General features: G+C 34.0%; 1 pseudogene; it reads right to left on the bottom strand.

Moving 5' to 3' along the window:
- Nucleotides 1-16,035: 16,035 nt before the first annotated feature.
- LOC120176786 lies at nucleotides 16,036-18,845 on the bottom strand (annotated as a pseudogene).
- Between the last annotated feature and the right edge of the window lie 408 nt (nucleotides 18,846-19,253).

The following is a 19,253-nucleotide window of genomic DNA, read 5'->3' as shown; positions in this document are numbered from 1 at the left end:
AGCATTTGGGACTGATTACATGTAGAAAGTGATCTTCTGGGTAGATGATAAATACCGATACTTTTATTTAATATTATAGGTAGAAAATGATATTATAGGCTGTATAAATGTGTCGATACTTGGAGTATTGAGTGTTCGCATTCGTTTGAAGGAAATAGGGAGGTTTTGGGACCGATTATATTATATAATATTATAGGTAGAAAATAAATATGGATACATGTATATAATATTATAGGTAGAAAATGATTTTTTAGGTTGTATAAATGTGCCGACACTTGTTGTAGTGGCATTCAAATTCTATTGAAGACCAACCGTTTTACCACAAGAGTGGTTATCGATTTTTGTATACAAGTATTTGATTTGATTTGCGTAAACTGATATATGAAGGAAAAATGAAGTCAATGGGTGGAAAGCAACCAAAGGGTGGATATATGTACTTCTAGTAAGTATCAATTTCTTTTTGTTATTATTGTTGAAATGGTAATTGGATTAAAGTATTTAGGAAATTTAAATTGATTACAAATTTTAAATGTTGACAGTATGGACGAATGCAAAAGGATGAAGGAAGATGGCACACACAGCGGTTCGGTATGTAAAATGAAATTGACATTGAGTATTATTTAGCGTTAATGTATTGATTAAGAAACGTTTATGCTTAATATTAGGTGTCAAAAAATGTGAGGTCGAAATGGAATTCGATGAGTGATGCTCAAAAGGAACCTTACATCACACAGTCAAGGAATGATAGTAAAGAATACAAAGAACGGAGGAAAGCATATGAAAAGAAGGTATTCATTAAACTTGTAAATACGTTGATACAAGATATATAAGAACAATAACATTATATATTGTTAAAAAATGTAGGATGTGTCGATAAGGTGCAGCATAAAAAGGGTGTATTCATTAATTGAACACCTTAAAAATAATGATCAGTTGAATGTGCTGAGTGAAATGGGGTTTGGATCATTGAAAGGAGTAAAGGATCGACCAATTCGGAGGGAATTGTCTCGATCCTTGATGGAGCAATTTGATGTCAAACAATGTATTGCTAAATATGGCGATTATTCATTCCCTCTGGGGGTATCGACTACTGCAGCCGTCTTGGGGGTAGAAAACAAAGGCAAAAGTGTTGTAGAAGTCTGTAGGAGTAAGAATTGGAAAGCACTTGCCTCCAAATATGGTTTGAATCATAAAGTGACATATGATGAAGTTGAAGAGGATATCAAAAGCGGATCTTACTGGGGGATGAGTTGAAGGCCCGAGTTCTATTGTACCTTGTCGGGATATTTCTTTGTCCAACGGGTGATACGTCAACGAACAAGGACAATATGAAGCTCATTTGCGATGAAGGCTTGAAGGGTGAATTCAATTGGGCTGAATATGTCCATTTGAGATTGATTGAATCAATAATCACCTTTCAAAAGGGCAGCCAGAGATACCTCAAAGGGTGCATAGCAATCTTAGAGGTAACTGAGTTGAATAATGTTTTTGTTTTTTTATATAAAATGATGGTATAGTTATTATATAAAATGATTAATTTTATTATAAATGCAGGTTGCACTGTTCGATTATTGGTTGGGCTGTGATAGTTTGCCGGCTTATAAAGACATGGAGTGGCACGCATCGTGCATGGGGGAAGGAAGAGGTGGTTAGAGTGATGGCGAAGTTGAAGGTGGATAGACCGAGGAAGCTAGAAATGGTAATAAATGAAATTAAATAATATTAAGAATATAATCAATGTCTTAATACAAATTTAATTTTGAAGGTTATTTTCAAGGACGTAAAGGAGGCAGAGGAGGCAGAGGAGAGGGAAGAAGAGATGGTTGGAGGGGTGGATGATGGTCAGGGGGATTACAGTCAGGGAAAACAGAGTAAATTCGACATTTTGATGTCTGAATTGGCTGATATTAAAAAAATCATTTTTGATATTCATCAAAGACAATCAAGAGTCGAAGAGACACATGAAAGGCATAAGATGGAAGTGGATGGAAAGATAGATGTATTGGTGAAAAAAGTTGAGGTGTTGAGTGGTGAAGTTAACATGTTGACGGGTGGAAAAATTGATGGAGTTGTCAAGGAGGTTGTGGAAATAATGAGTGAACTTTCGGGGGTGAAGGAGGTGGTTCAGAAAAACTTGGATGAAGGGGGAAATTGAAGGGTGAAATAAAAGAGATGAAGAGCTATGTAGAGAAAAAATACGATGAACTGAGAAAATTTGAAGAAGAAAAGATGAAGGAAATGAGGAGAAATGATGTCACTAACATCTATACACCAGAGAGTGTTATAGATGCAGATTTGGATTCAGAATGTCATGCACCCCAGAAGAAGAAGCAGAAGTAAGTTGAATAAAAGATAACTTAATTTGATTTTTATCATGTTGTTGTGACACAAATTTGTATGCAAAACTGTAGGTTGTAAAAGCGGATTTTCCAATCGGAATTGAACCGGTCGAAGCTGCAATTTGTGATTATTTATGGAATAGTGGGTTAGAATCGGGGTAAGTCACTTATATTGCTTTGTGAGTGATATTTAAATATTTCATGAAAAGATATTAATCATGAAAAGATATTAATCCTAATGATTCATACAGATATACTGTAATCTCAATGGGAAATCAATACGCACAAGTATCCGACGTTGCAACGTTGAAGCCTATGGAATGGGTTGGCGGTGTGGTAAGTAGAAATCAATTAAAAGACAAAACCTATTGAATATGTTCTGATTGTGTAATTAATTTTGTTAGGTTATTGATTTGCTCGCCTGGACAGTATGCTACGATTCTAAAAAGTCAGGCCGGATGATTGGCTACATTCCATACCACTTAGCGGTGAGTTAAATTAATAAATGTTGAAAAGTAATGTTATAGACGATAAATTAATAATGATTGTAGCGTAATTGCAGCAACAGGAGTTGGACAACAACGGTAATGTTGAGGGTATTACGAGATTTTGGGGTGCCATGTTGCCTAACTATATGAAATTCACCAACTGTGAGAAGGTAAGACACCATACGAATATGCATAAATGATGTTTTTGGATATATAATGTTGAATTTTGTCAAATTGTGTGTGAAATTTGTTGCAGATCATGATCACAATAAACTACAATAATTCACATTGGTATCTGTTGGTGTTGGATATGAAAAATCGTGTTGGAACTGTATATGATAGCCTGTTTAAATCTGAAGCAGCTAAACAGAGTGTGAATGATGCTAAGAGATTGGTATGTATGAAAGGAAATTATGTAAATTATAATGCATAATTTGTTTGGATGATAACTTCATATTTTTTAATGCAGATGAAAATATTATATAGTTATAATGAGAAACACATTTGCGTAGAAGCATGTGGCCTCTAGGAAAAGTTCCCTTGCAAAGATTCAAATTCGTGGAGCATAAGATGACCGAACAATTGAATGGATATGATTGCGGCATCTATGTGATGATTTGGATGGAATCGATCGGTTCTAGCGGGGCTACTGGTGATTTTGTAAGTAGAATTAAAAATTAGTTTGCCGTTACATTGTTAAAAGTCATAGATTGAATGTTGTGGTTTACAATACTTAACGTACTGAAAATTTGAATATAAGTTGTTGGAGAATGGGATCGTATGCGAATATTAAACGATCTCGTATGCCACAATCAAAATCAACTAAGAGAGAAGATGACAAAAGCTGCCATGCTACACAAGAATAACAAAAGGAAGCGATAATGTAAATGTAGGGTTAATTTTGTATAAGTTTTTTTAATTTTGTATACGATTTATAATTTTGTATGTGAATGTAATTATGTATGAGATGGGAAAAGTTATGAATTGGTTGTTGTACATGTTTCTTATACACAGTAGGATTCTGCATTATTCCAAGTGTCACTAATATAATTGTCATCATGTGCGGGACTGAATGGCCATTCCAAGTATACTTTGTGTCCAAAATGATTTCCTTACCAAGTGTATGGAAATGTGTCGATACATTTATAAAAAGTATCGATCCAAAAAACATCGAGACCCATAATTATAATATAATAGGTAAATTATCAATCTAACCGGTCTAAATATACCGGTTTATGAGAAAACAGGTGTACATAAAGTATCGACACTTGTTTAATTTGTGTTGATCCCATACTTTGTGTCCAGAATGATTTCCTTACCAAGGTCACCATAATATGTCGATACCTTTATAAAAAGTATCGATCCCAAAAACATCGAGACCCATAATTATAATGTAATAGGTAAATTATCAATTTAACCGGTCTAAATACACCGGTTTATGAGAAAACAGGTGTACATGAAGTATCGACACTTTTTGAATTTGTGTCTATACTTTGTGTCCAGAATGATTTCCTTACCAAGGTCACCATAATGTCTCGATACCTTTATAAAAAGTATCGATCCCAAAAACATCGAGACCCATAATTATAATGTAATAGGTCATTTTGCAATGTAACCGGTATAAATACACTGGTTTATGAGAAAACAGGTGTACATGAAGTATCGACACGTTTTGAATTTGTGTCGATACTTTGTGTCCAGAATGATTTCCTTACCAAGATCACCACAATGTGTCGATACATTTATAAAAAGTATCGATCCAAAAAACAACGAGACTCATAATTATAATGTAATAGGTAAATTATCAATCTCACCGGTCTAAATAAACTGGTTTATGAGAAAACAGGTGTACATGAAGTATCGACACTTTTAGAATTTGTGTCGATACTTTGTATTCAGAATGATTTCCTTACCAAGGTCACCACAATGTGTCGATACATTTATAAAAAGTTTCGATCCAAAAAACATCGAGACCCATAATTATAATGTAATAGGTCATTTTGTAATGTAACCGGTATAAATATACCTATTTAATTTGAAACAGGTCACCATAATGTATCGACACATTTTATAGTTGTGTCGATACATTTTTAAATTACTCGCATTTTTTTTCATTCATTATTTATATGATACAAACTCCAAATCGAAAAACCCTAAACCTTACTATACCTAAACCTAAAGGCAGAAGAGAACTCAGCGACTCTGACGAATACCAGCGTTCATAACAGTTACGATCAGATATTCAGGTAAATTTATCGATATTTTGCCATAAATTAGGGTTTGGTTGATTTGCAGATTGGTCACTTTTGTTTCCTTAATGTGTTTGTGTTCCAATATAACAACATCCACACCGAAAATGGCTCCAAAACGTAAGCGTCAAAATCGGGGCTCTTCTCAACCCATCTCTTCTCAACTCACCTCTTCTCAACCCAGCTCTTCTGAGGAAATCAAGTCGTTCGACACTAAGAACTTTAGATCTGATGCGGAGAAAGAAAGATGGCAAAGGATTTTTAAAGTAAGGAAGATTCGTCCCGAACGTGTCATTGACCTGGGTTTCTTGTTCGATGGTAAATATGATTTTAGTTTTAAATCTACATTTACATCATGGGGTTGGCTTGAATTCCTTGGTGTAGAACCAACATATTACCCCAACCTAGTTAGAGTGTTCTACAACAATGCTTCCTTCCAGTATGAGCCTAATAAGAGTAATATAATAGGAATTAATACCAATGTCATGGGGAAGGATATATATATATCTGGAGACTATTGTTTCGGGTATAGGTGTCGAGAATAAAGGGGATTTAGACGAAACTGATTTAGATACTATAATAAAACGGGTTGATAGAAACAGCCCAATTAACCTAGATATAGAGGCGAGAGTGTTTCACAAAATGCTGACTTGGTTTATTCGGCCTTCTGGGGGAAAATATTCAACGATTCGAGACAACGATTATTGGTGGATAGCAAAGTATAGATCCAAAAAGGCTCTAAACATTGCTAAATTGATGTTTAAAACATTTGTGTATATGGTCAAAAAGGGAGCATCAATTTCAACTTCACTACCATATGGATGTGTCATCACCCATCTGTTGAAAAATGAAGAAGTTGATTTTTCGCTTGACGCCCCTGTTCGATTAACCTGCAAGATTGACATGATATTTATTAAAAAAGCGGTATATGATTTTGTTGAAAAAGTCGGTTGAAAGCGTGTCAAGGATGTCAGATTAGATCTAGAGAGGGAGGACAATGAATACGACCAAGCAATGGGAGACGGGGGAGGAGACGCAATGATGGAAGAAGCTCCAGAAGCTCAAGTTGGACAGGATGTCACAATTACAACAGTGATGGAATACATGGTCAATTTTCGGGAGCATATTGATTCCCTTATGAGCGGAATACGAGCCGATATTTCATCATTGCGCAATGAAGTCTCAATGTTGCATGACGAATTACGTCAAAGACATCAAACGAGTTAGGTAATTAATTATTTATGTTTCTAAACATTTACACGTTCTGAAATGTATTTTATTTTCTTTTAACAGATGTGGACAACCAAGCGGTCAATGAAGATGATGATGAAAATGAAGATGATGATGATGATGATGATCCAAACAAGTATATCATGTATGCAACACCGCCTGCAAGAAAACTAGTAATTTTTTATGTCAATGGTGTCCTTGCTTACATCCCAAGACATCCAGAAGGTTTCAATTATGTTAATTCGTATCCATTATTTTAACATATAAGCGTACAACTTTAATCTCATTTTCTTCATGTTGCAGTTGTTATCCTCAGACATGGATTATGTGAATTTATGCAATTCTGTACACAGAATTTTGTTGTTGCCATTTGGTCATCCAAGATGAGGTTAGAACTATTGAGCAATTCAAATTACTATAGCCAAAATCGTTAATATATAATTAAATGTTAGCATTCAAACTTGATTACAATCTCAGGCATAACATGGACCGTGTACTTGATAAACTACGTTTGTTCTCTGACCACTCTCTATTCGTTTGGGTAAGATGATTGTCATTACACTTTGCTAACTTTAATTTGTCTAAGATTCCTACATATTTATATTCGACTGTTTGTAAACAGGATCAAAGAAAGTGCAAAACATCAGATAAGTTTACATACTGTAAAGATCTCAATGATGTTTGGAACGGTTTACTGATTTTAATGTCCTAAATACACTGTTGGTCAATGATTCACCGCGAAAAATGATTCATAATCCGGTAAGTTACAGTTATGCCATATTTTTCCAGTTAAACAGTTGTTCATAGATTGATTGATTAACAATTTATGTTTTTATTAGATAAACAATTACATATGTCCACATTCTTTCGACGATGCTTCCCATTCGGACGACGATGCTCTAAGTATGACAAAAAATTATTCCTGATTATGCTCATTTATTTTCTTGTTAGTAAAATTGCACCTGATTAGTTTCATTATTGAAATTATTTATATATGTCCTCAGACAAAGGTGGTACCATACGCGAGTATTTGGAAAATTTGTTGAAGGCGCCTAATGTTCCGGACTTCGTTAGCGATAACCATTTTCCATCAGATTAATTTCGTTGTAGGTACATTATTTGAACATTGTAATCCAGAAATTTGTTGTGTATGTATGTTATGGTTTGATTATATTGTGTGTATATTTTCATTCCATTCAAAAAAACCAAATCATATAACACAGTAACTGTGTCTTTTAATATGAATATTACATTATAACATGTGACTTATACAGTAAATATTCCATTCCATGTGACCATTGTGACAACCCCATCAACTCACAACTCAGCTTTGTACTGAAATATTGTCTTTTAACGGCTTTATCCGCATGTTAATTGAACAGTATGAATCAATTATGCAATTTCCATGTTCAATCTAACATTGCATTTCATTTTCATTTCATTTATAATTAGAGTTTGAATTTATATTTCAATTTGAGTTTGAATTTAAATGTAAATTTGGCTCCACTATAAATATTAGCCCTAAACCAAAATTCCATCCATCCAAAAAATAACTTACTCAATGGATGCATCGGGAGATAACTTCAAATTCCATTGCTAAGGTAACAACTTACCTTTTTTCAAAACTTATTAACTTATTAACTTACCTTTATCCAGTCTGCCTGCTTGTTACTCAAAATTATGATGGTCGGGATTTCCCTCGTGTTTCATTTAGGTTGATTACTCCGAATATATAACGACATTGATCTCCAAATCGTTGTTGGTTGATTGGTCGGGCTTTTATATCCATATTTGCTTCTTTGTACACCGATACATTTGAGGATTGTTGAAATATCAACACTAATTATAATGTGCATAATGAATTTGTTTTATTCATTCGTGTCGATACATGTTGTCCATAATGTATTTCCAAACCAAGTGCACGAACAAAGTGTCGATACATTTATAAAAAGTATCGATCCCAAAAACATCGAGACCCATAATTATAATGTAATAGGTAAAATAACAATGTAACCAGTCTAAATATACCGGTTTATGAGAAAAGAGATATACATAAAGTATCGACACTTTATAGATTTGTGTCGATACTTTGTGTCCATAATGTATTTTCCAACCAAAACAAGTTCACAAATAAGTGTCGACACATTTATATCAAGTGTCGATCCAAAAAACATTGAAACCCGTAACTATAATGTAATAGGTCACTTTACAATGTAACCAGTTTAAATTTATCAGTTTTATGAGAAAATAGGTCTACAATATGTATCGACACTTTATTCATTTGTGTCGATACATGTTATCAAGAATGTATTTCCAAACCAAGTGCACAAAAAAGTGTCGATACATTTATAACAAGTGTCGATCCCAAAAACATCGAAACACATAATTATAATGTAATAGATAACATAACAATGTAACCGGTCTAAATATACCGGTTATTAAAAAAGAAAGGTTTACATAATGTATCGATACTTTATACATTTGTGTCGACACTTTATGTCCATAATAAATTTTCCAAACAAGTTCACGAAAAAGTGTCGATACATTTATAACAAGTGTCGATCCAAAAAACATCGAAACACATAATTATAATGTAATAGGTAACATAAAAATATAACCGGTCTAAACATACCGGTTATTAAAAAAAAGGTATACATAATGTATCGATACTTTATACATTTGTGTCGACACTTTATGTCCATAATAAATTTTCCAAACAAGTTCATGAAAAAGTGTCGATACATTTAGAAAAAGTGTCGATCCTAAAAACATCGAAACCCGTAATTATAATGTAATAGGTCACTTTACAATGTAATCGGTTTAATTTTCCGGTTTCATGAGAAAATAGGTCTACATAATGCATCGACACTTTTAAATTTATATCGATACTTTTTAAAATTACACGTGTTTTTTTCTTATACATACAAAACCCAAATCGAAAAACCCTAAAGGAAATCCGACGGTGATGACCTTCAATTGGAGCCCCAGCGTATCAACATTGAAGAAAATCGAAAGCGACCAGTAAGTATCAATGTATTCATGTAACTGTTCTTGAAATGGTAATTGGATTCCAGTGTTTAAGATCTTTTAATTGATTACAAATTTCAAATCTCTACAGTCTGACTGAATGCAAAATGATAAAGAAAGCTCATAATCCATGTTGACTGCAAAGCCAATAAAACACCCTTTCAGGGTCCAAATGGTAAGCTATGAATTGGTAAGACAAGCTTTCTTTGAGGATTTAGGGACTGAATCCTTACAACGTAAGGAGTACATGATTGAACATTACATATAATAGTTGTATTCAGTTGTTGAAGAATTGTTTTTAATTTTATACGAATATAGTTGTAATGTTCAAACATGATTGAATGTTGTGGTTTATTTGCAATAACAATAGGTTGTTGTACATGTTTCTTATACACATTAGGAGTCATGTTGATACTTAGGATATAGTTGGATCATTGTCTGCATTATTCCAAATATCTCTAACATCATGTGCGGGACTGAATGACCAGTCCATTCCGTCTTCAAAAAAATCAGTTGAAGTAGGCTGCGTGCTTGTATTTAAACCCAGCTTGACTTGAGGACATGTTAGTTTGTTATGTCCCTCACCGTTGCAGAACCCACATCACCTAATTTTCTTCTCGACCTTGTTATTTGTTACTTCTTTTCGCTTGTGTTGTTTTCGTTAGGGTCGCGAACGTTGTTTAATACACTGCTCCGATTGACTGAATCATTCAAACAAAACGAGTTCTCAAATTCTTCTGTTAATCTTTTCATCTCATCTCTTGCGGTTTTGAAAGACGCATCTGTCTTTGATGCAGCATAGCATAACATACTTGTTGTTGCACGTAGAGAAGCAAACCTTGCCATTTGCATTATTTCTGGAGGCACATTGAAATCAACAAAACTGGGTGCAGAAGCCTTCGCAACCTTAGTCCACCTAATTTGAATCAAAGACCGGGCAAATATGTGTAATCCAAGTGCTTCAAAACGTGAAGTTGATGGCGACATGGAAGTTCAACTGTCTCGAATTTTTTGCATGAGCAATTTAAGGTTTCCGTACGAGAATCAAAACTAATTTCAAATGTCCTATTTTTTTCTTTGTACTTTTTCAAATAAAAATATTGACATTCATCTAATAAGGACTGAATCTCTTCCTGAATCTGGTACAATGTCTCTCGTTGAAGTTCTTCTTGGAACGCACAAAAAGATTCACGCGTATAAATCTCAGAAGCATGACTTTCAAATTCAACCAGTTTTGTGATCAGGAAGGGCTTCGTCTGGGAACTTAAGTAATCCGCTTTCAACTCATTCAGACGCATTCTACTAATTCCATCTTCAATTGCACGAACAACATCTAAATATGTCTTCTTGTGTTTCAGTGCAATTACGAGTGAAGCATTCATAGACTCGCACCTTTGTGTTGAGCGAATATTAGCAAAGAAATGACCGGTTAGATATGCTTGTGCCCATAAGTGCCGAGTATTTCCCTTCTCAATCACCCATGGATGCTTTTCGACGTTGAACTCTGAAACAACTGAACGCCATTGAATATCAAATTCGTCGGTTGTCCACCAGGAAAGCATGCATTTTGAGAATGTTGTTGTAAATTTTGGGTCACCAATGTTAGCTTGAGCATTGCGAGAAATATGCCAAGAACATAATCTGTGCTTAGCATTAGGGATAACATATTTGATAGCCCTCTGCATTGCCCTATCCCCATTGGTGACAACTGAAATAGGCGATTTGTTCATCATGGCTTCTAAAAATTTCTGTAGCACCCACTCGAAAGATTAGGACATCTCGTCAGCGATTATGGCAGTAGCAAACACAATTGTGTTATGGTGATGATTGACACCGACAATAGGCATAATTGGTCGACCATACAAATTATCTTTGTACGTTGTGTCGAACGCAATTACATCACTGAAGCATATGTAATCTGATCTCAATGTAGAATCTGACCAAATAAGATTATGCAAAGCCCCTGATTCATCTACCGAGTATGTCACAAAAAACCCGGGATCATCATGTTTCTTATAATCAAAGTAAACAATAAGCGCATTCACATCCCCATCGACGATTTCCTTTGCTTTGCCTATTTGAAGTACATTGTAGAGGTCTTTATGTGTAAATCCAACATTATGATAGCCCCCTGCCTATTGCGTTAAATAGTTCATTACTTGTGACTTGCCAACACCGACCTCTTTCAATGCTGTTGCCTCATTGATATCAGCCTTACTTACAGTTCTATTAGAACGCATAAATGGTGTCATAGCAGGTGTGTACAATGCATGATTATGTTTATGATAAGACTTACTTATAACCCACTGATCGTTTGTATTTGTTGCTATAACTACATTCTAGCCTTGCATCATGTTCTTGTGATTGGCGTATGAGCACGTTGACGATCAATGGTATTGACTTTTGATACTTGAAACCCTTCTTTGGAACAAAAAAATTCTTGTGTCTTCACATTCCCTTCCATGTCAAGCCGTGTTGTTCCCCGACGTGCACTAAACCCATGTTCCCATGCGAATTCCTTGTAAAATTAGCAAGCTTGATCACGTGAAGAGAAGAGCTTACCAACCAATATGTCATATTCATCAACATTATGTACTTTATGGCATTCCTCGATTGGCTTAACATTGTCTGCATCAGTATGATCCATGGAAAAAATTTTGTTGTGCAATTTCAGTGGTCCCAATAGGAGTTGATGGAGATGTACGTAAGTAAAGGTTCATTGAACAACATGTTTCAGTGGTGCTTTCAATAGGATGTGGTATTGGTAGTGGTGGTAGTTGAAGAGTGGGTACAACATTAAATTTGCAGGATATATTCAGGTATGTACAATAACTACAGAATTCAATAACTTTAAATTAATAGGTAAAATTACAATGTAGGTGGTAAAATTAGACTATTTTAATGACAAATAATTATAATGTAATAGGTAAACTGACAATGTAACCAGTATACATATACCATTTAATTATAAAACATGTTAACATAAAGTATCGACACTATTAGATTTTGTGTCGATACATTTATAACAAGTATCGATCTCAAAATCAAAGAGACCAATAATTATAATGTAATAGGTAAATTTCCAATGTAACCGGTAGAAATATACCGGGTTCATGAGAGAATAAGTCAACATAAAGTATCGACACTTTTTTAATTTGTGTCGATACATTTTTCCAAAATGAATGGAAAACGAGGTGTACGCTTAAAGTGTCGATACATTTGTAAAAAGTATCGATCCTCGAAACATCGAAATCGATAATTATTATGTAACAGGTAAATTTACAATGTAACCGGTTAAAATATATCGGTTAATTAGCAAATAGGTTTACATTATGTATCGACACTCTTTAAATATGTGTCTATACTTTTTTCCAAAATAAAGCACAAACGAGTTGCACGCATAAAGTGTCGATACATTTAAAATTGTATCGATCCCGAAAACATCGAAACCGATATACATAATGTAATAGGTCAATGTATAATGTAACCGTTTTAAATTTACCGATTTTATGAGAAAATAAGGTCAATATAAGCGCTACCTAATTTGTTATTGTACTTGATAATATTACTATTATATAAGCTCTACCTATTACATTATATAAGCGCTACCTAATATGTTATTGTGCTTGATAATATTTGTTAAATTATTAACTGGTCTTGTTTAACCGGTCACGCCGTTTTTTAGCCGTATTATTAGGCGCCGCACAGCAGAACTTCCCGATTTGTCTTTGATTTTGGTGGTTGATTTATTGGTGATTTGTCTTTGACGATGGGTGTTGCAGGGCGTGGTTGCTCGGACTTGATACTTCACGTGGGGCTGAAAATTACACGAGTATGAGTCGCTTGGAACCGGGTCGGATCAAGTTGCTGGGTCATATTGGTGCTCCAATCGGGTTAGGTTGGTGTTTAATTTTTGTAGTTCGGGCCTCAGTTGGGTTTGTTGTAACCTGTAAATAAAATAAAATAAAAAGTTAATAATAATAATATTAATAATAATTATAATGAAATATTAAAAAATAGACGAAAAATTAGTGTCGACAGAATTATCTTACTGTTGGAGCACTATTATACGTGTTACAAAAGGTAATATATCTCTTTTTCTGTTAACAAAGTTTCTCAGTTTATGCAGGCAACCTACTGTTGTTCATTGAGAGATAGTCAAACGTGTACTTCAATACTGAAAGGGGTTGCTGTGAGGCTGATTAATATAGGTTAAAAAAATGGTGTTATTGATTAAATAGATGATCGGTTAAAAATGTTACTAGAAATATATATTTTTACTAAAAATTTTATTTGTGTTGATAATAATAGGGAATATTATCGTCATATGTAAAATATGTCAAAAAAATATTAACTTTAACATAAGCTGTTAATTATTAGAAACATTATCAACCATAATAACATAACAAGTAATAATTATATAACGTAATAGGTAATGTCTTTTTAAAGCTGATAGGGATAATAAAATAAGTTAATCGCTTGATTTGTTATCAACATTATTAACATATTAGGCAGTACCTAAAATATTATCAAAGTTTTAGTTGATAGGGCCTTAGAAATCCGACGATAACAAAATATGTTAATTATTTATTTTTTTATTAATATTATCAACATATTAGATAGCGTCAAAAATATTACAAAAGTTTAAACTGATGGGCATTCGAAATCCCACAGCAACAAAATAGATTAATTTCTTATTTTGTAATAAATAAATATTAACATACTATGTTGCGCCAAATAATGTTATTTTGAATAAAGAAGTAGGTAGCAATCTGAAATATTAAAGTTGTGTTTAGTAATATCAGTAGGATTTAATATATTACGTATCTTTGGATGACAATTATTTTTAAAATAAATATTGATATTATTATGATCTGATGGTCTATACTTTAGAAATATCAATACTTTTAGAGTAAGTATGGATACATTATTATTAACCTTTAGAGTACTCATATTTTTAGAATAAGTATCCATACTTTCAAATTTTAAAAAAATATTTCAAACGGTTAAGTTGTATATATTTTACCGTTTATATTACTGTCGAAACAGTACCCATACTTTTAGAGTAAGTATGGATACATTATTATTTACCCTTAGAGTATCCATACTTTTCGTGTAAGTATTCATACTTTCGAATTTAAAAAAAAATCAAACAATTAAGTTGTATATATTTTACCGTTTACATTATTATTAACCTTTAAACAAACCGATAGTTAGTTTAACGTAATAGGTAACGCTTATTTAACGTAATAGGTAGCGCTTATTTAACATAATATGTAGCGTCTATTTTATTTTATCGTTTACATTGTTAATAACCTTTAAACAAACCGGTAGGTAATTTAACATAGTAGGTAGCGCCTATTTTATTTTACCGTTTACATTATTATTAGCATTTAAACAAACAAGTAGCTAGTTTAACATAATATGTAACACTTATTTAACTTAATAGGTAGCACCTATTTTTTTTATCGTTTACATTATTAGTAGCCTTTAAACAAACCAGTCGATATTTTAACGTAATAGGTAACACCTATTTTATTTTACCGTTTACATTGTTAGTAACATTCAAATAAACCGGTAGGTAATTTAACATAATAGGTAGCGCCTATTTTATTTTAACCGATTAAATTTAAATATAAGTATCAATACATACAATATAGATATGAATACTTTTTTCAAGACAATAGTTGGACATAGCTTACAGTCGAAACAATATTCATACTTTTAGAGTAAGTATGGATAAAGAAGCTATGCAATTTATGTTTCAATTTTTTTTAATAGTTCTTCATGTATTCCACATACAACATTAATTTAATAATTTCATTTACAAAAAAATTATTTGATTATTTATATTTTTTTATAAAATATTATTTAAAATTTAAAGTTAACAATTTTAACTAAATATAATAATAATTATGTAATATCTATGTTTATTATTTTTAATTTAATAATATATATCATAACATAAAATAAATCGTTAGACACTTATTATTAAATTAATATATTAAAACTTACTCAAAAGGTAACCCTAAATTAATGTTTTCCATAATGAAATAAGTATAGATACTTATATATATATATATATATCGATACCTACTGATAACCAAAGTTACCGGTTATCAATTTTTTTAATAGTTATTCATATTTTCCACCTACAACGTTATGAGTCTGTAAACATTTCCGGTAGCGCTTTACCAAATTTATTAATTATCTTATTAAATTTTCGGCCACATCGTTTTTTAACCGTATATTAGTCCCCATTTCCTTAGACAAAACTTACTCAAAGGGAACAATTGATTTTGTATTATGGTTTCCATTCACAACAATAGACGTCACCAGTTCTAACTGTTATTCAGATACAATTTGAGACCGTGACATTGGTTATCAACATTTGGTTTCTGGTTATTGTGTGTACTATGAAAGTCATTTGTTGATTTGGAGTTCAAGGAAGCAACGTTCAGTTTCTCGCATTCGGCGTCAAAAAATACTATCCGTTTGCCGTTAACTAAAGATCGGCATTCATCATGCGCGAAGCCCTAAAACAAGTGATCAAATAGACTGCCCTGCCTTCAAAACCGTAACTAATACATAAAAGAGGCAAATACACTTCATACATAATTGGGAGGAGTCACCATTATTCCGTCCGTGCAAAGACAGTTCCATTTTTGTAGGGTGGAATCTGAAGTAGAAGTCGGTGAACAAGAATGCTTCGACATCTCCGGAACCTACCATAGAAGTTGTTTGGAACCATACTCGGATTTGGAGTCCACCCGTAACAGCTGAAATTGATATCATCCGGATTTCCCCACAAGGTCTCGCATCTGTCCTTTACAAAACATGCTCACCAATTAAGTCTAAACCAACCACAAGGAAGGTAATCCCTTGAAACAGCAAGAAATAGAAATGGATGCCCTGTACAGACAATAGGCTCCTAGCTGATGCCGTTAAAAGAAGGAATGCTAGCGCTAACTCCTTCCTATATATCCGATTATGCTTCTTTCTCCTAACTTTTGCTCTTGCAGGATATTGGCTTCAATTTCATCAACATTGGATTCTGATCCCTGAAACTGTTTTTTTGGGTCTTCCTCGACCAAGGAGATGAGGTTATTCTCAGATGATCGACCTGATTTTTTGTAACAACCCATTCGTATGAGTTACCAAGCTGGAATAGACCAGAGATCATGGCATTGAACTTGGTCACTGACATGGTGTTCTCGAAAAGAAGGTAAGGAACAATGAACGGGAACGATTTCGGAGCCGGAAGGATGTTGAGGAATGACATTGTAGCAGGCACATAACAGACAATCCATGCAGGAAGTTCAGCCTCGGGAATGAACATCGTCATGGGGAGAATTATGCAGAAAAGTGTGAATGAATAAAACGGTAGGATGAGTTTCTTAACAGAAAGAACAGAAAGATCAAATTGAATTTCTTCCACACACTAATCTGCATCGATTAAAATATAAAACAAGAGCACATTCTGAAATCGGAATCACTCAAGAACTACTGAATTTGACAAAACTCGATAATTGTTGCATTAAGTAATGAGTGTTTTGATAGATCATTAACCTTCGCATGGATAATATCGGGCAAACACAGGCGGAATAACTGCATTGGTCCAGAATGCCATCTATGCTGTTGTTTTCTATAAGCTTCATAAGATTCGGGAAGTTCACACTGACACTGAACAGAAAATGAAAAACTAATAAACATTAATTCTCAACAAAGTGAATATAGTTACTAAATTCAACTAGAAATACTACAGAATAAACTCAAGCTATACCTCAACATCATTGAGAAAAATGAACTTCCATCCTTGAAGATGAGCACGGACGGCAATATCCATGTCTTCAACTGTTGTCCTCTCAAGCCATCCACCGGAATCCTCTAAAGCCTTAATCCTCCAAACCCCAGCAGTCCCGTTAAAACCGAAGAAATTAATCAAAACACCATTCACTTGTTGCTCAACCTCAAAGTGAAATGACAAGTTAATGTTTTGCAACCTTGTTAGCAAGTTCTCCTCCTTATTCACAAAGGACCACCTTGCTTGAATTAACCCTACATCCTTGTTATCCTGTAAGAATATAACCAAAATATATATCTTGGACTAATCATAAAACATACTTAGATGTTAATGAATCCAATAAATTCAAGTAAATTGCATTCAAATCAAAGCAGGAGCAGTAGATTTAGTAGACCTTAAAATGGGGGATGGTTCGTTTGAGGAAATCAGTGGTTGGCTGGAAATCAGCATCGAAAATGGCAACAAATTCATAATCTTTAACATAAGTACAACTCATGGCAGACTTAAGATTACCAGCTTTGTAACCATTTCGAATTTCTCGATGTTGATACACAATGTTGGCACCTTCTTGTTTCCATTTAAGAACTTCTTCTTTGATTAGCAGTTGAGTTACTGGATCATCAGAATCATCCAAAACTTGAATAAAAAATTTCGACCTTGGCCACTCCAATTTGCACATTGCAGCAATGGAGTGTTGGTAAACCTGCATATATATATATATATATATATATATATATATATATATATATATATATATTCAAAATCAAATTTAAATTCAAACCATAAGCAAAAAAATGGGTTCTTTTCAAACCATAAAAAATGGTCTTTTTCTTGTTTACCTCCTTTTCGTTACACATAGGGATCTGAACGAGAACCATTGGGAAGAATCCATTTTCAAGAGATGCAACAGCATCTTCTTTGGGAATTGGCTTGATCTTTTTGAAACGGATCCAAAGACAACATAAACAGAGGATTAACCTATCTAAACTTTGGGTTAAGTAAAGAACAATGCAGACATTTGCCAGGAGCTGAAGCGGTGGAGCAATCAACCCGACCCGAATCAATACCCAATGAGAATATAACCATTCGAAGACATCTTTAACGCCAAATGACTCCGTGAAATTGTACTTTAGTTGAAGCTCCGAAGCAACGAAATGATGCCAGCCGTTATTATACGCGGCGATCTCGAAACCGAGTAACAATAAAGATAACCAAAGGAACAGTTTGGTGCACGTATGGAACCCGGTTCTGTTTTCGAAGGAGGAACCGTTCTCGGTGTCGGTTCGACCGGAGGCGATTCGGCGGCGGATGGCTGCAACGAGATTGGCCAATGTGGGGGCGATTGAGGTTAAACAGCCGGCAGCGCGGTGGGCCTTTAAGAGGAGGACCCATGTGAGCTGCTTCGCGTTTTTGCCGCGCGCCTTGGCTCGCGGATTGGTTGGACTGTTTCTGATGAGAAATCGTCTTCCAATGGGGCTTCAAGCTCCACCATTGACCAGTTCGGGTTCTGCATTTTGACGACCACCGGGTTTCCTTTATGACCACCTTTTCCCCACCAACCAAACGGGGGCGCCATTGTTGAGTCTTTCACGTCCTTGAAACTTTGCTATGGGATTCAATCTCGACCGAGAAACAATTGGAAAACGAAAGGACTAAAAATTTAACAACATTATCAAATGATTAAAAGCAAACACAGAATCCTAAGATGATATCACGGTTCTATAAAAGCTATCATTGAATCACAGCTTTAAAAGCCCAAAAAATAATGGGGGAAAAGGGAGAACTGAGAAAACAAGATGTAACAGCTGAACAAGTCCTTGGTTTTGATTTTCTGGGGAAAAACATAATTATAATTATCAGAAAATCCAAATAAAGCAAAATTCTGAAAACAATATTTGTTTTTGTTGTTTTACCTAAAATATGATTGATTTTGTTCAGAATCTTTAACAACAAAATGACATCCGAAGCAACAAATTTTCCCTTTTCATTTTCTGTTTCCATTAAATTTTAAACAACAAATTCTGCAACGCTATCTATGTTAACGCGAACTCTAACCACAGTAATAAAAAATTCACCGGATGAATTTCGCAGAGCGGCGGCGGCGGCGAAAAATCAG

Source organism: Hibiscus syriacus, unplaced genomic scaffold (assembly GCF_006381635.1).
Source record: "Hibiscus syriacus cultivar Baekdansim isolate YM2019G1 unplaced genomic scaffold, ASM638163v2 tig00112254_pilon, whole genome shotgun sequence".
NCBI classification, from domain to species: Eukaryota; Viridiplantae; Streptophyta; class Magnoliopsida; order Malvales; family Malvaceae; genus Hibiscus; species Hibiscus syriacus.
Note: the sequence above shows the minus strand (reverse complement) of the source record. Positions and strands in the feature narration are given on the sequence as shown.